The sequence below is a fragment of the Lissotriton vulgaris genome, chromosome 5, assembly GCF_964263255.1.
Source record: "Lissotriton vulgaris chromosome 5, aLisVul1.2, whole genome shotgun sequence".
NCBI classification, from domain to species: Eukaryota; Metazoa; Chordata; class Amphibia; order Caudata; family Salamandridae; genus Lissotriton; species Lissotriton vulgaris.
Window position 1 is genome coordinate 192,859,274 of NC_141693.1, and position 15,999 is coordinate 192,875,272.

Below are 15,999 nucleotides of genomic sequence, written 5' to 3' on the forward strand. Positions count from 1 at the left end.
TAGCAAAGGCTAAGTGCCATCCCATTAACTCTAGGAGGTACATGAGGAGGTAGTCAGACAACACTGGTTCAGTGCACAAATTTCACAGAACCTAAATCAACAAGTGTGTCATAAGGCATTAATTTCCAAAATCAATTTTTAAACAGGGACTCCTCCATATGGAAAGTGTTGACGCGGTCGCGTTTCGGCCTTTCAACAAGTCTGCCCTCTTCAGGACAGGGCTATAAACAACAAGCAAACTCAATCCGGCAGCAGCTGGTAACCAATCACTAAAGGTGCATCCACTGTTTCTTATAACCACCTGGTTCAGCTGCGTTTTCATTCGCATCTGGATTTGTCTTTCCTCTCTATTGTATACTTTCCAAATGTCACTCTTCTACGTGTGGGTCCTATCATACAACCACGCACGGGACCGCCATCATGGTCGGAAACACTAAGGACATCTATCCTGTCTTTAGGGAAAGCCATGCAGTTGCATTTGCGCAGAAAGTAGTTCTTAACGATGATGCTAATTACTTTTTTATTTGTTTAGCTTTTATCTTTTTTCTTTTCCTGTTTAGGCACATGTAGGTCAAATTTGGCTTTTCTGGGGTTTTGATTATAAATGTAAATGTAAATGTAAATGTGCTGGACTTGTAAAGCGCACAGCTGCCCGTAAGCGTCCCGGCGCTTGCTTAGGGAACCCGTCCTGGTATTCCCCTGTGAGAAACCACAGCAGGGTGTCCACAAGGTGAAAGCCAGGCATCCCGCCGCGAGGGGCCGTAGTGGAGATTAAGCAAGCTATTGCCCAGAGTCGCAGAGTGTGACCCCGTGAGTTGAGTAGGCACCAGAGCGAGAATTGTCGAATCCGTGGAATTTTGAGCCCGAGACCCACCGAGGCGGGGAATCGAACCCTGGTCCACGGTCGATCTCAGCTTCCGGGTCTGCCGCCTCTAACCACTGAGCCACGCTTATATAGGCTTGAAGGTGCTATTTATGAGGGGTAAGATCCAGAAAATACGCAGGGATATGTTGCCTGGGATGTCAAACACTTGGCCTCCGTAGTAAAGTACACTTTGTGTGTCCAGGACCTGTAATTTAAATGCTACCAGTGGGCCTGCAACAATGATAGTGCCACCAATATGTGTAGGCCTTCAGCCATGTCTCATATCTGTCACTGCAGTGTCTGTGTGTGCCATTTAGAACTTCCATGTCAACCTGGCAAGGACCCACTTGCCAGGGCCAAACCTTTGCTTTTACTACATGTAAGATACCCCTACGGTAGGGCCGAGGTAGCCCAATGAGCAGGGTGTAGTGTAGATGAAAGGTAGGAAATGTATTTGAGTTTTTTACTTGTCGCGATAGTGAATACTGCATATTTCTTTTTTCACTATTGCAAGGACTGTATGCCAAAGAAGTTACTATTGAAGACGCCTTCTTCCCACGTACAAGTGTAACTTCCCATTGGAAATAGATCATGTTTTGGAGTTTGGGGTCAATTCAAAAACACATCTTTTAGTGAACTTGGTTTTAAATTTTGTGTTTGAAAATGCCTCTTTTAGAACGTGGATATTTTCTTGCTTTAACATTGTGTGGCTCTTCCTGTGGGTGGAATCCACGTCTGAGGAAGGGTGACAGTTGGGGTGTATATGCCCATTCACTCTAGACAGTCACAAAAAAGGGAGTTGAGGTGTGCCCTGCATATGCATATGTTGATGGCCAATCACCAGCCTGATAGGTCTTCCTGAGCTATAGTGGTGGAAGGAGTTGTGAATGACACCTGAATAGGACTGTAAATGTTCTCATGCAAAGATGTCTCCAATGCCCTGTAGTGTGTCTGGAGCCAGGTCAGAGTAAGGTAGGGTCCTGTGCTCAACAAAGACTTTCCGTTGAAGTTTGCCTACTTCGAAGGTAGAAACTGGCAAAAGTACTGGAGCTGTTACACCATAACTTCAAAACACTTCTTGACTAAGAGGACATTTTCTTTCTACATCCTACTTCCCAAGGTTCTCCAAATGCTTATGCATGCTTGCCTCCTGTTAAGAAGTCTCAGGGTCTGACTATCCCGACCTTAATCGCACCAGGGAGCCAGCACTGTTCCGATTGTGTCCACTCTAACTGGTAAGTTTTAAATCTAGTAAATGGGAACCCTTAGTACAGAGTGAACCTGGGATCTAGGTAGCCTGCCCAGTAGGAGATAATAGTCCCACTCCAACTTCCCCTGTGAGACATCTTACCCAGTGTTTTAACTTATTATTTCAGCCATACCTTTGATACTGCGGTGCAGAAGCTCTGTCGTTCCCCATTTTAAACATATGAAGAATCCAGTTTGGACGTGTTGAAACTCCACCTCCTTGGTAGGTCCTTCGCACTCCTGCACTAACCATACTGTCTACTCATGATGAGCAGCGTTTTCGCGGTATAGAACTGTTTGCCCCTCTTTCTCTAACTGGATCCCCTGTTTTCTTAAACCTGTAGCATTGTTAAAAACTTCCGACATCTTCCTTTGGAACCAGAACACGAACTTCCTTACTCAGTGAACACCCTAATCCTTGGAACCTATCAGGCCTTCTATGGTATGACCGAATCTTCTTAGCGAGTAGATGTTATGAATAGATCCCCAAGGGGCAACACCTCTAACCCATCTGCTTTTTACCATCCATTGAATCTTTACGGTGAACTGAACCACCTAGTGAGCAGGGGACCATAACTAGTTTAACTCTTCACTCTATGTTTTGAAGGCACTTTTCTGTTTAAACTGGCTGTTCTATCTGTCTGGAATGTGAGAGCCTCTTTGTGTAATTGTGTCTAATTGTAGCTTAAATCTAATGTCTGCATTGGCCTCTTTAGTCTCTGGAACTCCTGGATGTCGCTGCAATCCTATGCTATCTTATGAAGTGTAATTGTTTTTGAAAAACTCTGAACCCCTCTGGATGTTCTCTAAATAATTGCTGTTTTAAATATGTCTCCCTTACAGAAATAATCATTGTCCCCCTGTGGCCTTTCCTCCCTCCACCTCACCCTTGCCCTGGTGAAGGTGTAGCCCGAACTGGGCTATATACCGAAACACGCGTCGGTGTTTGTTCCACCATCGTGAAGTACCGGGTTTTTAAGAACCCAGCGGTGCCAGGGAGAACACCCAAAGACTTCGAGTCCTTCCTGTTTCAGACTACAGAAACGCAGAGTTTTCTAGGTGAAGTCAAAGATTGTATTTATTGGCTGCAGCCAGCAACAGGTATCCTAGAAGTACAACAGCATGTATGTTCTCAGGAGACTGCTCAATCTTACAAAGCCAGCCTTCTATTCTTATACACAATATTGCGCTTCAGGCAAACATTCCTTATTTTACAGTTGACCAGTCACATATTTTCAATACAAAGAAAAAGCAGAGTCATGATGACAAGCCCATATTTCAGTTCGTCCAGCCCGCAATAAAATACCCGGCAAGGCCCAGTATTTTCATCAGATATCGACGGACCCCCAATAAAATCGGGCACCTCCTCCTCGTAAAGTAAGTCATAAAGCAAGAAACAGGGACAGGTGTGTGTAAGATTAGGCATGGTTTGTGTGCGATGAAAGGCTTATGGTATGTTGTGCCTTGATACTAATCTCGCTCGGCCACTGGGAAGGGACCTGGCCGAACAGGTTTGGCTGAAGGCAGTGGAGTCAGCTCGCCCAGGTCACAGCGGAGTCAGCAAAGGTGTACGTGTCCTTCGGACTCGTTTTGGCTTTAGTCACTTGGCTATGTGAGGGCAATCACAAAATGGATGCCGTTCGCAAAATGGAACCCGAGGGTTCGGGACGGGAATGCTGATTTCAGGGTGATTTCGTCACTCGAACATGACGAAAATGCTTGTGTATACCGCACCCGTCATTTGCGGTTCGCTGATACCAAAATCGTCATGAATCGACGATATTTATAGCACGGGTCCAGAATTTTCAGTACCACAGTCCCTCCTTTTGCCCTTACATAGGCAATAACCTATCCTCAATTTAATCTGAGTCCAGGTCTATATTCATAAAGTCATTGTGATGTTGCTGTAGCATCATACTATTACTTAGCTCGTTTCTGGATACACGTTTACTTACACACGATGTAGCACAGAGGCCACATATTGCAGGAGTATACTGTACACTCAGACAGAACAGAAAAAGAATGGCTAGAACCATCCCAATGACTATCAGAATCTTCCATCCCCAGGACGATATCAGTTCCCAGAACCACCCCATCAATGACCAATCTCCTTTATCCACCTGGATAGATTCAGAGATCTTATGCAGTTTGGAGATGGCCGGGTATACTGTCGGAGCGTTATCTGGGATGAAAACGCAGCAACTTGATTGGATCACTTTACATACCCCACCTCGGTCTGCAAGTATGACGTCAAAGGCGACTCTGTTCTGAAGAGTCATAAGGCGATCCGACTAGAGCTCAGCAGTTAAATTGCTAAGGGCACCGGCTGTTTCAATGACAGTGGATTCAACCACCCTTGTCAATTGCCTTATGTTCCTGCTGTTCACCATAGGCCCCCAAAACGGCAGAAAACCCCTTACGAAATCTCCAAATTCTTGACCGGCAGTGTCATCTTCACTCATGACACCTCTAACTATCCTTGTCTTATGGTAATCTGCCGCGGCTGTGTAGGTGGGAGGCAACAGGAACGAAACAAAACATGTGCCCGAGAAGTCAGGGGGCAACCATGTATAGGCTCTATCGTGGCAGATGAAATAGGTACCCTTAGCTGCCAGGAACGAAGGGGAAGTCTGGGATGCAAAAACATATGTTTCAGTACAGGTACTTTTCCCTAGCTGAGCTCTGGGATTCTTGCCATTGCCTTGTAGACACAGGTGACCCTGATGGGGTACGATCCAAATCGGGGAAGATCTCTTTGCTCCCTGATTCTCACTCAGTGCAACTCCGTACCCCGTTACATTCCATCTAGTGTATGCCTGTAACTCATCCCTGGGAATCGTTCTATATGACTCAATGTCTCTGCTCATGTTTGTAATTCCCACTACCAATGCTTTGTTGCTCGAGTTACTTCTTGTGGAACGTGGGGGATATGGTTCGATGGCGTATATGAACATTGTTTGAAATGCCCACAAAGAACCAATGTAGCTAAACGGTAAGACCAAGTACGGGATACCCTTATCTGTCGTATGTGGCATAAGACCACACACCCAACAATTAGTTGTGTTTACTACTAGTTGGTGCTGGTGCAAAAGCTGAATGAAGGAATTATTGACAAATTCTGATCTTCTAGCGGACTCGTGTTCAGGCAGAGGGTGGAAAGAATGCGAGGAGACAGTAGAAGGAGGTATGGGCTGTGTAGTTGGTGCAAATGTCACTTGAAAAGAGAATAAAATATATCCTATTAAAAACATCATTACAATAATCAGCATGAGAATACATAACATCAAAAATCGTCTCTTGGTCATCAATGTACACATTCTGATTTTAAAGTTCATTTGTTTGGCAGGTCTCTCCATCTTGAAAAACTCCATCCTCTCTAATTGCTGCCCGCGGTGGTAGGGTGTTCTATGCTAAGGAATGCTTCTGTCAGCCCAGGGCAACTCCCTTAGACCAACCAGAACCGTCGACCTAACGTCTTCGGCTGCACCCCAAAGACTTCGGCAACCGCGACCCTAGCTGCAGAACCGGATGGCCGTTCGAAAAACAAAAATAAGCAAGTTTCTCAGACGAGAGAGCTGCACTTTCAAAAATAGAAGCAAAGAATTTTTTATTAGTCCATAGTCATAGTTCGTGACCTCAAATTATAATGTGTTCTTCCAGGTGTTGTCTGGTCCTGGAATAAGAGTTCAGGCTCTGTAGTGTTCAATCGAATTGACGGTGGCACGGCTTCTTGCAAAACATTATTGCTTTCCTGTTCAGAAGTTGTTCCTTTTACACGTGCGTCGCTAAAAGTCAGGAAACGAGGCACAGTCTCAGTCTCAGAGTCAGCAATCCCCTCCTGGACCCAGCGGTCGTATGGCCAGGGCAACGGAACCCGTTTACAATGGGCGCCGTGCACCCAGTTCTTCTTGCCATACACTCGGACTGCGGAGCGGGTTGCCAGCAGCACTTGGTGGGGTCCCGTCCAGCGAGGCTGCTCGTTCTTGGTTCGCTGGAAGTTGCGCACCAGGACCCAGGTGCCAGGTTCAATAGCGTGGCCTGGATCGTCAGAAGCTGGCGGTAAGGAACTGTGAACCTGTTGGTGTGAAACACGCAATTTAGCCGTCAATTCGTACAAATAATCAAGCAGTACAGGATGTTCTACCTCACTAAATTTGGTGGGCCTTGGCACTCCCCATATGTTGGCCGGACGGCCGAACACGATCTCATATGGACTAAGTCCCATTCGCGAGTGTGCAGTCATTCTCGTTGATAGGAGTACTAAGGGCAGAGCGTCAGGCCATTTAGGGCCAGAGCTCGCTTGGATCTTGGCCAATTTCAGTTTTAATGTGCCCTTATAGCACTCTACTAATCCAGCTGATTGGGGGTGATTTGCAGCGTGGAACTTTTGCTGAATGCCTAGCCCTTCACATACTCTCTTCATCACTTGACCCACAAATTCACTCCCATTATCACTCCAGACCATTCTCGGCATTCCAAATCTGGGGAAAAATTCCTTGAAAAGGGCTTTAGCTGTGGACAAGGCAGTGTTGTCCTTTAAGGGATATGCTTCTACCCATCTTGAAAAGGCAAAAACAACAACGAGTACGTATTTCAAATTGTTGCACCTTTCCATGTGGATGAAATCTAGCTGCAAAACCTCGAACAGGTACGTAGGAGGCGCACAATGACCAGCTGGAGTTGGAGTTCCCCTACCAGGGTTGTATTTCAGGCACACCATACAATTCTTGACCACATTCCCTGCACACTTGGGGATTCTAGCATTTTGCCATACCGGAGCCAACAACTTGCAAATCCCTTTCACACTGATGTGAGCCATACCATGGGCCATTGTCACCACTGCAAGCACATACGCATCGGGTAACAACCATCGCTGATGTTCGGACAATTCGACCCAACAACCATTCGAATCCAATTCACCCTTACTTTCTCTCCATTCATTCAACTCCTTTTCTGAAGCTTCAGCTTGAATTGACTTCACGCTTTCAATCGTTACTTCACACATTCCAACGTCACCAATCCATCTTGCAGGGCCTGCGACATACATTCGACTCATCACATTCCTTGCAGTTTCTTTCGCAACTTCATCCGCAAACGCATTTCCGCGACCAACATCATCTGTAACCTTTTTGTGTGCACTGCATTTCATGATCGCCACTTGCAACGGCAAGGTCAGTGACTCAAGAAGCTCATTCACCAACTGACTATGCTGGATCTTAGCACTGTGCGAAGTTAGGAAACCACGTTCACGCCACAAACGTCCAAAACTATGAGCAACATCAAAGGCATACTGACTGTCAGTGTACACATTCACTCATTTTCCTTTCGCCAACACACACGCTCTCGTAAGTGCAATCAACTCTGCGGCTTGTGCTGAATTATGCGGGATTCGTGCAGCTTCGACAATCGTGCGCAAAGTTGTGACAGCATATGCTGCAGTCGTGTCACCATTCGGAAGTTTGAAACACGAACCATCAACCCATAAAGTACCATCACATTCAGTAAGAGGAGTGTCCCTAAGATCTACTCTCCCTTTCATTTCTTCTTCTGTCCTAAAGAAACAGTTGTGCTGCTTTTCAGCATTCTCTGTCTCAACTGGAATCGGCAACAACGTGGCTGGGTTTAATGCGTTGCATCTTTTAATGTGGACATGACTAGCTAACAAGGTTAACTCATAACCTGACAATCGAGCACTAGTTAAGTGCTGTGTCTTGGTTCTGTTTAACAAAGTGTCTACTGCATGCGGAACCATCACGATCAACATGTAATTCATCACTAACCCAGCAGACTGTCGGATCGAAACAGCTGCTGCTGCCGTGGCTCTTAAACAACTCGGCAACGCCCTAGCTACCGAATCCAAAGACGACGAGAAATACGCGCATAGACGTTGCTTGTCCCCAAAAGACTGTGTCAGAACTGACGATGCGCAACCTTCCTTCTCATGGACATATAGGGTAAAGGGCTTACTGTAGTCGGGGGTACCCAACACAGGAGCCGAACACAATGCATCACGTAATTCGGAAAAACTTTTCTGACACTCTTCAGACCACGGAATGGGATTCGTGTATCTTTACAAGTTAATGCCACCAAAGGTTTGGCCAATAAGGAAAAATTCGGTATCCATTGCCTACAATATGATGTAATGCCCAAGAAAAGGGGGTGGTGATGGACAGAGTATCTGAATTAAACAGAACACTCGTACCCAGTCAACAGATCAGGGCTTGATCCATCACCGTTTTTTAGCTCACTGCACCATCCCAGCTCAGAACCTGGCTACATGCAAATTAGTCTGTCCCTTGCCCAGTGCATCATGGGAACAGGGCAGACCAAACTACCAAGCCAATTCTTTTACTGGGAAGGAAACAAGCTTCCGGGGACCGGTTTCTGGCATTACAGCCGTCTTCGGACTGGGTTGCTTGAATCCTGATGGTGCAATGAGCAAGGGACTCATGGCTGAGCATACCCTTCCACGCTTATGGTGGACAAAACGATTCAGAAAAGGGGGTGGTGATGGACAGAGTATCTGAATTAAACAGAACACTCGTACCCAGTCAACAGATCAGGGCTTGATCCATCACCGTTTTTTAGCTCACTGCACCATCCCAGCTCAGAACCTGGCTACATGCAAATTAGTCTGTCCCTGGCCCAGTGCATCATGGGAACAGGGCAGACCAAACTACCAAGCCAATTCTTTTACTGGGAAGAAAACAAGCTTCCGGGGACCGGTTTCTGGCATTACAGCCGTCTTCGGCCCGGCTTGCTTGAATCCTGATGGTGCAATGAGAAAGGGACTCATGTCTGAGCATACCCTTCCACGCTTATGGTGGACAAAACGATTCAGAAAAGGGGGTGGTGATGGACAGAGTATCTGAAATAAACAGAACACTTGTACCCAGTCAACAGATCAGGGCTTGATCCATCACCGTTTTTTAGCTCACTGCACCATCCCAGCTCAGAACCTGGCTACATGCAAATTAGCCTGTCCCTGGCCCAGTGCATCATGGGAACAGGGCAGACCAAACTACCAAGCCAAATATTTTACTGGGAAGGAAACAAGCTTCCAGGGACCGGTTTCTGGCATTACAGCCGTCTTCGGCCCGGCTTGCTTGAATCCTGATGGTGCAATGAGCAAGGGACTCATGTCTGAGCATACCCTTCCACGCTTATGGTGGACAAAACGATTCAGAAAAGGGGGTGGTGATGGACAAGAGTATCTGAATTAAACAGAACACTCATACCCAGTCAACAGATCAGGGCTTGATCCATTCACGTTTTTTAGCTCACTGCACCATCCCAGCTCAGAACCTGGCTACATGCAAATTAGTCTGTCCCTGGCCCAGTGCATCATGGGAACAGGGCAGACCAAACTACCAAGCCAATTCTTTTACTGGGAAGGAAACAAGCTTCCGGGGACCGGTTTCTGGCATTACAGCCGTCTTCGGCCCGGCTTGCTTGAATCCTGATGGTGCAATGAGCAAGGGACTCATGTCTGAGCATACCCTTCCACGCTTAAGCTGGACAAAACCATTCAGAAAAGGGGGTGCTGATGGACAGAGTATCTGAATTAAACAGAACACTTGTACCCAGTCAACAGATCAGGGCTTGATCCATCACCGTTTTTTAGCTCACTGCACCATCCCAGCTCAGAACCTGGCTACATGCAAATTAGTCTATCCCTGGCCCAGTGCATCATGGGAACAGGGCAGACCAAACTACCAAGCCAATTCTTTTACTGGGAAGGAAACAAGCTTCCGGGGACCGGTTTCTGGCATTACAGCCGATTTCGGCCCGGCTTGCTTGAATCCTGATGGTGCAATGAGCAAGGGACTCATGTCTGAGCATACCCTTCCACGCTTATGGTGGACAAAATGATTCAGAAAAGGGGGTGGTGATGGACAGAGTATCTGAATTAAACAGAACACTCGTACCCAGTCAACAGATCAGGGCTTGATCCATCACCGTTTTTTAGCTCACTGCACCATCCCAGCTCAGAACCTGGCTACATGCAAATTAGTCTGCCCCTGGCCCAGTGCATCATGGGAACAGGGCAGACCAAACTACCAAGCCAATTCTTTTACTGGGAAGGAAACAAGCTTCGAACCGTGTGAAAAAGTCGGACACCACTTCGTCTTTCTTCTGCTTACAGGCAGACAACTTGTCCCAATTGACACGTAATTCAGGCATTAAAGTTTTCATGCAAGTAATAATTCTACCAGGGAGTTCAGCAATTAAAGGCTCAGGTTTTGCACCACCAACTTGTCTGTTATCTACAGCCGCAATATTAACCCATGTATCACCTAACTCCTGGTCGTGATCGGCGTGGCGGATCTTTCCCCATAAAGGCTGTGGAACCACATTCCCGAACAACATGTCTATATCGGCTAGGTTCATAATGCATGAGCTTACAGTCTGTGATAATTCCTTATAATACCCTGCAGGATTCTTACGGGGGTCAGGTAACGTCTGTTTGAGAGCCAAAACCTCTGTTCGTTTCCATGGAACGTGTACCCAAACACGCTGAAAGTGAGCCGGTACAACTGGTGGATTATTATCCGGACCAGCGGCCACTTCTTCCTTCCATACCGGCGGAACCTCTCTCATGGGATACTGTCGCGCCTTTTTCCTACCGTCACGCCGAAGTAGTGACCGAGAAGTGCCCTTCTCATTCCGATACGACAACAATGTCGCAACCGCCCTCTCAACATCGGGACCTACGATCATGCCCTCTGAAAACTCGAACCGCACATGGCACAACTTAGGCGGATCGTATTCCAGGTCATTTTCCTTCAAATCCTCACAGAGAAAAGCACACATTTGCTCAAAAACATATCTCTGCTTCGATGCTTCCCATTGACGGAAGACTTCCACGATAGACTGTACATCATATCTTATAGGATCGACAACCCATTTATGCGCTAAAGAATTCAGTAATTCTCTCTCTTGATAGTCGGGCAGTTGACTCCGCAACTGTCTTCGTTCTGCGTTAGGGGTCGTATTAGGCAACCCAAAGAAAGGTGAGAAAAGACCAGTAACAGTGTTGGCCATTCTCTGTCGAACAGAGGGAGAAACTGACGGAAGGACAGGGGGAAAGACAGGGTGAGGTAAGGCAGAGGCGGAGGCAGTAGCAGAGGGAGTATTAGGAGAAGTAGTCGGTACAATAGGCAAAGTCGTAGAGAGCACAGGTGGAGCAGGTGTGATCGGTGGCCCTTGAGGAGGCGGCACCAGAAGATTAGGAGCACCGCAAGAGGAGCTGGTGGCTGTGGCAGAACTAGGGGCTGTACGGCTGGGTGTTGTATGACAAAAGGTTGCGGAGGTGCTGTAGCACTCCGTGCATAGGGGGGTGGTGAATTTAATACGTGTGACATTAAAGGATCCCTCTCAGATTCTCGCGAATCTGGGTGGAGAGGTGGCAAGACTGGATAACATTTATCGATCGCCATTTTACGTTGCCTGTGCAACTGCTCGTTTGCCTGTTCTTCTTCGTTATCTCTAAACTGCGTAGCGGCTTGTATTATCGCGATACCCCTTTCTCTCTTATTTCTCTTGGCTAATTTAATTTCTTTCTGTTTGGCTTCCTTTCGCCATAGGCAGAAAGAGTCAAACATTGCCGGCCGGGCTTTCTTCTTAAAAAGTTTTACCTCTAGATTATCCAAAATCTCTGTGTCAAAACTACCATATTGGGGCCATTTTAAAACACCATCATTTCTGGTGTATCGGATCCATACTTTATTATATGTGATGGGGCCGACGCCGTGTTTCACATAGAGTTCATATGTTGGAGTTCCAATTAGAGGAACCGGACACGAGTCCTCCAATCGGGAATCCCTATTACAACCGAGACAAAACAAATTTCCAAGTCTGCTAAGGCCAGGCATCTTCGCTCTCTAGTCGAGCTTCAAACTTCAAAGGATTATCGAATACGATAGTCTCGTGAATACACGAGTCCTTCGGTTTTGGCACTTGCAAGTTCCAAACAAAATAATCCCGAAGGATACCAAACAAAACTAAGAATCAAACTTAGGACTGGGAGACGCTCCACTTATACTTAACTGAGGTATCGATGACGTCACCAGAAGACTCGTCTATCGTTTCGCTCTACCAAACATCAAGGGTCCAAAACAGGGCGATAGTCAGGGCAGCAGTCCTTCGTAGCCGTCGGGACGTGGGGAACCTCGCAGCAAAGACTTTCGGACCACGTCGACATGCAGGGGTCGATGAAGTGGTGGCCTTCCTCCAGAATTTTCACATGAAGCTCCTCACGAACCTCTGGCTTGGACCGGTACCGCTGATACCGCGCCACGTTGGGCGCCAACTGAAGTACCGGGTTTTTAAGAACCCAGCGGTGCCAGGGAGAACACCCAAAGACTTCGAGTCCTTCCTGTTTCAGACTACAGAAACGCAGAGTCTTCTAGGTGAAGTCAAAGATCGTATTTATTGGCTGCAGCCAGCAACAGGTATCCTAGAAGTACAACAGCATGTATGTTCTCAGGAGACTGCTCAATCTTACAAAGCCAGCCTTCTATTCTTATACACAATATTGCGCTTCAGGCAAACATTCCTTATTTTACAGTTGACCATTCACATATTTTCAATACAAAGAAAAAGCAGAGTCATGATGACAAGCCCATATTTCAGTTTGTCCAGCCCGCAATAAAATACCCGGCAAGGCCCAGTATTTTCATCAGATATCGTCGGACCCCCAATAAAATCGGGCACCTCCTCCTCGTAAAGTAAGTCATAAAGCAAGAAACAGGGACAGGTGTGTGTAAGATTAGGCATGGTTTGTGTGTGATGAAAGGCTTATGGTATGTTGTGCCTTGATACTAATCTCGCTCGGCCACTGGGAAGGGACCTGGCCGAACAGGTTTGGCTGCAGGCAGTGGAGTCAGCTCGCCCAGGTCACAGCGGAGTCAGCAAAGGTGTACGTGTCCTTCGGACTCGTTTTGGCTTTAGTCACTTGGCTATGTGAGGGCAATCACAAAATGGATGCCGTTCGCAAAATGGAACCCGAGGGTTCGGGACGGGAATGCTGATTTCAGGGTGATTTCGTCATTCGATCATGACGAAAATGCTTGTGTATACCGCACCCGTCATTTGCGGTGCGCTGATACCAAAATCGTCATGAATCAACGATGTTTATAACACGGGTCCAGAATTTTCAGTACCACAATCGGAACTTACTAAACCAACTGGAACCCCATGCCATCTGTCCCTAATCCATCCATTGCATCAGTGGCTATTGTGTGAAGTGTTGCATGATGTGTGAATGATTGTGTTTGTGTGTTGGTGGCATGAGTTGTGGGAGTATGGGTATGAATAGGATTTAATCCTCCTTTTTCAACATTTTTATCGTTATATATTTATAATTGTAGAAAGCCACTCACCTGCCGCCACCGCCGAGAGTCCAAATTGGCCAGAAAAAGCTGCAGCCGAGACGACGCCCAAGCCGCCACCGCCAAGAGTCACCAAGGGCATAGAAAACCGCGCCGCCGCTCCGGGAGGACTTCAACTCCCGGCAGGCATCGCGGTGGCGCGTGATAGTGACGCGGGACGCGCCGGAAGAGCGCGGAGGCAGCCATAAAGGAGGAGGAGACCGGCAAAGCGGGGGGAAAGCCACTCACCTGCCGCCACCGCCGAGAGTCCAAATTGGCCAGAAAAAGCTGCAGCCGAGACGACGCCCAAGCCGCCACCGCCAAGAGTCACCAAGGGCATAGAAAACCGCGCCGCCGCTCCGGGAGGACTTCAACTCCCGGCAGGCATCGCGGTGGCGCGTGATAGTGACGCGGGACGCGCCGGAAGAGCGCGGAGGCAGCCATAAAGGAGGAGGAGACCCGCGTCGCGGGACGCGAGCGGGACGCCCGGGGCGAAGCCCGGGCAAAGGGCGGGCCCTCTACGGCCCTCATCGGCACAAGTCGGCCAGGCTAGGCCACCCTATTAACACTACATCCTTGTGCACCAGGAACTCATATTCGTCAGTGACCACAGCAAACAGTTGGCGTTCCAGACGTTGGTTGTCCGCCTTCTTTGCAACAGGCTATCCAGACGGGGGTCGGTAAGCAGGCCATACAGCTTCTATCGAATCGCCCAGGAGCCAGGGCTAGGAAGGGGGTCCACGTGATACGCCATTACACTGACGAATGCGGAAAGGAGCCAGCTGGAAACTTGCACAAGTTTGAAGTAAGACTTATTTTGTTTTAATTCTCGGGAGCGACATCCTGTTTATTATTTGAACAGTGGGTATAAGACTTTCATACACCTTGCAAAATTATGCGCAAAAAAAATCCACACACGGCACCCGAAATACCAAAGAACACTATGGAAAATTACCTTGTCCAAGTGGTCAGCAAAATAAACAGCGAACGCAGACAATCATTAGGTCTGTCCCAATCCCCTATTCTCCCTCCTATGAGCCCACCCACTTCCTCGCAAATCAATGACTCACTGTTGCTAGACTCCAACAACGATTTACATGCACCAGCCTCCCCTGCCACTGTCAACATTGATGTTAGCACAGTGAATGTGGGGGACACTGAACAACTTGCGGTAATTGATTCAGACGCACAGCTAGTCATTGAGGATGAAGAAAATAACGACAAAGAAGATGCGGAGGATGATCCACCGGCCAAGCAGTCCTCAAGGGCAGTTAGAGCCAGCCGTAGATTGCAAAGTAAACGCGGGGGGGCACGTTCTGGAAAAAATAAGACTATATCACCACCTAAGGACAAAAACATTTGCCAGACTAAGGAGGTGAATAATTTGAGGGATTTTTTGGACGAGGACTTAATGCTCAAAATTGCGGAACTGTTAGAAATAAAAATACTGACAATTGTTAAGCCACTTATCAGCAAGATTGATAAACTCTCCGCGGAGATAAAGAAACTTGGAAGTACTCAAAATGTTTTAGTAGATGCAATAGGTAATGCCTTAAGTAATGTCAACAAAGGCAATGATCCCTCTGGGAATGATAGTGAATCCAGGGTAACATCAGATGTTACTCCTCCAGGGGCAAGTCCTGCAGAAGACCCACAAACTTCTAGCCAAAATATTAACAACCTGCCACTAGAAGCCCCAACTGTCCGGCAAACTGATCCAACACACGCTACAGTGCCCACTAGTTTTGATGAAGACCAGACACAATTTGTAGTTGAAGCAGCACCGCTAGTGCTAGTGCTAGCCAATACACCAACCCTATTACCGGACCAAACTGAGTCAGCCTCATCACTTAAAAGTAAGGCATTATATTGGCTTTCAAATAATATGAGGCTAGCACAGGGGGGTGAACAGAGGTTAGCCGACGAAATCAAAACAGCAAGGAGGGTAGGTTGGATAGGAAAAAAGCAAAAAAAATGGAAGGGCGACTGTGTGATATTAAATTTCTCAACCGCAACTGCTCTTCCTGATATTTTGCCAAATATCCTTCCACCACAAAAAAGAAGCAGCTCTATAATCCCTCTCACATTAGAATTTTTCTATACTGATTCACAAAAAGCCAACAACAAAAAACCCCGGAAGCCCGTTTGGTCAATGCGTGATCATGGCTGGGGAGGTGGTTCATCAGCTCCTGACATGAATTACGCTCCCCAAAGTAGGGCAGGCCCATGGCTACCAAATCACTACAATAACTTTCAAAACACTACCCCAGGGCAAAATTGGAATCAAATGGGCAGACGAGGGCCTGGTATTATAACTAATAATTGTGGGCCTGCAGGAAATGCTAAATATAATGGAGGATGGCCAGGTGTGCAGCAGAATGTACTGTATCCTAATACCCCAGCACCCATAGGCAATGTTGACTCTAACGGAGGATGGCTGGGCTCTTTTTTGAACCCACCCCCTCCCATTACCCCTGCACCTAGATGGAATGCCCCTGCAAATGGCTGGGGCTT

The 15,999-nt window shown here is 47.3% G+C and overlaps 1 protein-coding gene across 1 annotated transcript in view; it reads right to left on the reverse strand.

Annotated features, from left to right (window-relative positions):
• Positions 1–15,999, reverse strand: part of LOC147710455 (ficolin-1-like) — an 844,448-nt gene that overhangs the window by 435,090 nt on the left and 393,359 nt on the right. The window lies entirely within an intron of this gene.